Below are 6036 nucleotides of genomic sequence, written 5' to 3'. Positions count from 1 at the left end.
AGGGGTTTCAGAAGGAAGATAAAGTTCGCATTATGTGCTGTATAACAGCACGTGCCACACGTGACATCACCGGCTATAATCAGCAACTGTCTTTTAAAAATAATTTTAAAAAAATTAGTCTCTGGACATCAGCCGCAAGTAACAGGACAGGGTCAGGCTGACCACAGCTCTTGCTTGTTAGTGGTCCAAGCACACGATACTAAAGCACGACAGTTTGATCACCAGCAAGGAAGGAAAGCCGGGAGAAAGGCAAGTGCCAGCTGTAGCTGCCGGCTTGCCAGGGGCCCCACCGAGGGAGAAGTGGAGAATCTGCACCGGCGGCTGTCGCGCTCCAGGCTTCCCACCTGGGAAGCCGCTTAGTGGCAACCACAAGTGGCAAGGAACAGGATGGGAAACTCCTGCCACATGAAGGACGCTGGTGACAAAAGCCAGCGGGGCATTGCAAGTGCTCTCCCCGGACCTGCGGGACAGCCCCAAAGCCACATACAGAGATGTGCACCGCGCAAGTTGCAGAGGATTCAAATTCATCAATGGCAAGACAAACGAGCCTACAAACTTTAGCTTAAAGGGTTCTTTACACATAACATTAGTATTTACTTTTTACAACCACATCTAATTAAAATCATCCGGCAGCAAGAGAAGGCATAACTTTAACAGCTTGCCTTTAATCCAAAAATATTCCCTTTCACTGTCCAGTTTGATAAGCTGGTGCACGGAGGGGGCAAGAAGACAAACACCTAAGTTTAGGTTAGAGGGGCGACCCAAGAAATTATATGTTTCACGAGAGCCTCCATTCACACATTAAATTACTTTGTTATGGCAATACGGCCCTCCACCATATTAAAAAACTAAACAAACAAAACCCCACACATACTAATCTAAAGGACAAGACAAACTAAAACTAAAAAATAAAAGCAAGCAAGCTTTGGGAGTCATACGCTTCAGTTCATTCCCTGTGCAAAGCCTGGGTAGGGGCAGCTGCGACTCCTGGCCTCTGACAGACAACTGAACTCGCGGCTAGAGCAGCCAAAACCAATCCAAAATGTAAGTCAGGTTTGTCTTATTTTATTACATTATAGCGTCTTATTTTATTAAATTATAAGAGTAAAAAGATAGGGTAATAAAGATGCTTTTTGCAGAACAAAATTGCATACATTTAGCAACACCTGGAACAGAATATAACAAAAAATGCAGGACTTCCATTTTGGTAGCTATTCAAATGCATACTCAGAGGTCAAATGTGAGCCCATATTTCAGTTGTGTGAAGATATAACTGAAGAACAATAGAGATAACTCCATTTTTTTTAAATCAACCTTAACCTAAACCCAAGTATTTCATTAGATGAACTACAGTCCAAAAATGACAGCACCTGGCTAGCCTGCAAGGCAGGAAACAAGAGACTAGGAACAAAACCAGCTTATCCACTGTCACCGTCCAAACTTGGGAAAAAAAAATACATAAGGCAAAACAAACAACATAACACAAAGCTTTTAGAACCGTTTTAATAATGTAACATGATTTCAGACAGGTAAATTTGCTTCTTTCATTTGTTAACCTCACAATATCATCCCTTCAACACGAATCCAGTACACTTCCATGGTTGCACTCCCTTCACTTTCGGCTGGGTTTGTCTCCAGCACTGCTAGACAGCCAAGCCCACATTTTGGAAAATTCGTAACTTAACTTTCCCAAAGCATTGCCACGGGATGCCTATATGCTGTCCCATCGTTACTCAGCTCAGATACAACTTGGCATCAATCTTTTTTTTTTTTTTTTACAGTACCCCGCAGTTGCGCCCAGCCTCTTCCCACTACAGACGAAGAGGTCCCTGTTCTCAAGAACTTACAGTCTAAAATCAGATGCAATACAACAAGTGAGGGTAACAGCAGAGAAGAATGAGGGTTACAGGAGCAAAGTCAGGCAACTGCTCATCCGGGAGATACATGCATCTCAGTAGTTCAATTAAAAAAATAATTCACTCTGTATAGGCACCAGCTTCCCTCTATATGGGCTTTATGGAAGAGTTAAGTGAACACAGAAAGGGTTGACTAAAGGATGGAGGGCACTCTCGGGTTAAGGAAGGTCTCTCCCGTTTCTTGAGCTCATTCTTCCCGCTGCGCTCCTTGGCCGGTATGTCAAAGGCACCACCAGATATGTCAGCTATGTCAGAGCACCAGAATCTCTTCCATTGTGACATCACAGACGCGATGGCTTGTGAGATCACAATGAGCGAGGCCGAAGGCGCTGATTACTTAGGGAAGCACTTGCTGGGGCTATCGCACCCTACGAGGCTAGGAAACAAACACATCTCAGTTCACTTGACAACACAGTGAAACCCACACGAGACTCCACGCCAGTAGGAACTCATCTGAACAGACCACCCAGAAGCCGTCCCAAAGATGCACATACAATTACACTCCAATTTTATTAGGCCACCTCTGCTAGGCAACCCACTTTCATCAGCTCTTTGACTGGTCTCCTAAGACAAGCTTTGCTCTGTATTTTTAAATCTTCTCCAAGAGTAACTGCAGATAGGCCAATGGGTCTAAGCTGAAGTCTGAAGAAGTTCCACATAGTAAAGTTCCACATAGTCACTTAGAGGAAATGTAGAGGAAGGAAACAACAAAAATTAAAAGAAGAAACAACAGAGATGCATACAGCAAAAGACCGTAAAGCCGCAGTGGAAGAGTGGATTTGGTATTAAGGAAGAGAACAGTTGCCGAGCATCAGACCAAGAACCCTTTAGTCCAGTCTCCTGCCTCTGCGTGGGAGCCATAAGAAAATGCACCAGGGTGAAGCTACACAAAATGGGCTTAACCAAGCCAATAATTCTGGGAGGTCAAAAGGAGGCAGGCCTGTCCTTCCCTCTCAGTCTCTCTCCTGCCGATTACCTTACACCAGTTCCTGAGCTCCTCTGGCCCCTCTGTGAGCCAATTTAACCACAGGAACCTATAAAAGTGCTAATGCAGCCAGAATAAAACCCAATTAAAACAAGATAGTTTCCTGCTGGTTTAGTGAGACGAATCAGCTCAGGGCCAGGCTGGATGAGTGCCAAAGCTCAAAGGAGGGAACAGGCCCACACTGGCAGAAGCAGGAGGGAGATGAGCCATTGGGAGCTGGTGGCTCAGCCACTCACCAAACCACATACTCAGACCAGGATAGCTACACCTGGGATGGTGTGGCACTTTGCAGGAAATGGAGAAGGTATCTTGGCTCTAGCAGCATAAACACATAAAACTTGAAGTCGGAAAGCCCATCGGACCATCCTGTCTGAACCTCATGTAATGCTGGCCATAAAGTTTCTACTTCATTACCCCTGAATTGAGCCCAAACATCTTTCAGAAAAAGTTTCTGGCCTTGAATTGCAGCATCAAGTGTGGAGGCTCCCCACTACCTTCAGACAGCTCGTTCCAATGGTCAATCCATTCGCTATCAAAAAATAACACAACTTAGTTTTCATTCAAACTTTCCCAGCCTTGGTCTTCGGAGCAAGTTCTGAAATCTATGGCATTTCAGTGCTCTCAATCCAGAGCAGAGCTCCCACCGCCAGGAGTAAGAGATTTGCAGTTACTATGCTTCTAGTCAGTAAAAGCTACTATTGCATATTGGCCTAATTTAGTGGAAAGGAGACATAGCAGGCCACCCTTTGTTTAATGGAATCCAGCACGCATAATTACTTGATTTTCATACACATGAATGCCACAGTTGTTCAAACCACTTACACAGTCACACACCTTCGTTATCTGAAAAATGAACTTGAAGGTTAACACCGGAGAGTTCCAAATAAATCTCAGTCTGGATTCAGGGAGACAACACTTGCATTGCTCAATACACTGTTCACTTTTGATCTTCACAAATGAACTCCAGAAGTGTTAAAAGAAAATCTATACTTTGCCAAAGCTCTGTCCTGGTAGACAGGCAAATGCTCCAAGAAGGGTAGCAGCTACAATGGGGCATGGTTTCCACACAACCCAGTCTCAGTGAGCCCAGAAAACTAGGGGAAGATGTTGACCCCAATATTCAACCACAGAAAAAATAACAACTGTAACAAATACAGTGGAAATAAAAAAAAAAAAATTTTTTTTTGGTTGGGAGCAAAGTATCTTTACCTGCACAACATATCCGGAGAGAATACAACTTCTCAGATGGCATTTGGCCAGCATAGGTAACTTCTCTTAGGGGAGAGAAAAGTTGCCAAATGGTATCTAGCAGCAGCAGCCAGCACCTCTGCTCTAGGTTACACTTCCAGAGCCACAACTTGTCCTCTTCTCCCCTCATTCCCCTGCTTGCCATTGCACCATGCTGGTATGTTAGCCCAGCACTATTAGAGTAAAAAACCAGGAGTCTCAGGATGACCATTTCCAGCAATAACACATGCTTCAGATCCAAGGACAGACTTGTGACAAATGCGTAGCTGCTTAATAGGCTTCAGTGTTCCCCTGTAAGCACAGCCACAGTGGCCAGCAGTCCTACACCGTTTACCTGAACTTCACCAGAGCTGCACTCTACAGTCTCATTGCTCTTTACTGGAGGCAGCTACTGGATCGATACAGGGGCAGAGCCAAGTGCAAAAACTTCACACATTTAAGTCTCTTCCAGAACTCCATTTCCAAAATTTAAGGTGGGGGGGGGGAAAAGGGGGAAATCAGGACCTACCAAAGTTAACAGAGCCAAAACAAGATAAGCACCAAACCAGCTGTAGTCAGGCCTCCTAAAGGAATCAAACTGAAGTTAAGTATCTCCCAACTGCAGAGCAGAAGGTTTAGGTCGTATCAGTGCATACTCAATCCAAGGACTTCTTTATTTAGCATCAAGCACACGAGCATTTTCTTTTCAATGTTTTAATGGGTTTCTTCTTTTGGATTTTGGTACCACTCAAATCTGTCTGGTTATACACATTAATTTAAAAAAAACAAAAACAAAAACAAAACGAAACACAAAAAAACAACACACCATTCATGTAGAGCAACCCAAAGTTTGAGAGGAACAAGAACCATAAAAGGGCCACTCTTTGAAACACGACAAGCATTTAGTCCACACTATAAATTAACATGAAAATTCAGTTGCAAAGGCCAGAATTCAGTACTTGAAAAGGGAAACAAAAATATCTGAAATCAAATTTCCCAAGCCCACACAATGAAGAGTAACCAACTGGACTTCTAACACATTACTTATTTTAAGAATAATTCATTCTTGGAAAATAAAAGTTCAAACACCAACTTTAACATCAAGTGATATGAGATGCTACAATGTTGCAAAGAACAACTAAAGGATAAAATAAACTCAAGTTACCATTTTAAAAAAAAAAAATTCTCAAACAACTGTCTAACAGCATCTGATGGGACAAGCGCCTTCGAGATGTACCTGCCCAGAGCCCTGCCCTGCCCAAGGCACAGTGCAAGCATTAACCTATTAGAAAACTTGCTGGTCCCTTGCATCGCAGTTGAAAGAATATTAAAGAGTTCAGACTAAGCAGCAGCTGTCAATCCACCCATTTCTGAAACCAAAAGCTCAGTAAGGCAAAGAGGTAAGTAAAGAAGTAGTAAAACAAATATCAGACTTATTAGCAAACAGGCCAGCAATGACCACGTAAATCCACCAGACACAGGACTTGTAAAAGACAGAACATAAGGAGTAAATGACAACACTTTTTCATACATCTCAGTTTAGAAGAAACACCTGTAACAGTACAGCAGCAAGAAAAGAACAGGAGAAGAAATTCCTATTGCCAGTCAGGAAACAAGTAAACAGATCCTGCACTTCTAAGCCTTCTCAAGTTTACTTCAGTCTCAAGATCTGAGAGAGGTGACCATTTCAATCTCACAGGATAAAAAAATAGAAAAAAAAAGAAGTCAAACCTCCCACTCCCCCATCACCTCCTTCTACGAACCTCCACATCCCAAAAGGAACATGAAAAACCCTCACTACTGCTGGCTCTTGCTCACCCCGCGCTCACCCCTGGCTCCCTGGGCAGACAGGTTTCTTCCCTGTTGCTTCCTAACAGCAACTGACCCCGCTACGCTGGGACCTGGGGG

Source organism: Fulmarus glacialis, unplaced genomic scaffold (genome assembly GCF_000690835.1).
Source record: "Fulmarus glacialis isolate BGI_N327 unplaced genomic scaffold, ASM69083v1 scaffold44060, whole genome shotgun sequence".
NCBI lineage: Eukaryota > Metazoa > Chordata > Aves > Procellariiformes > Procellariidae > Fulmarus > Fulmarus glacialis.
This window is presented reverse-complemented; position numbering follows the sequence as displayed.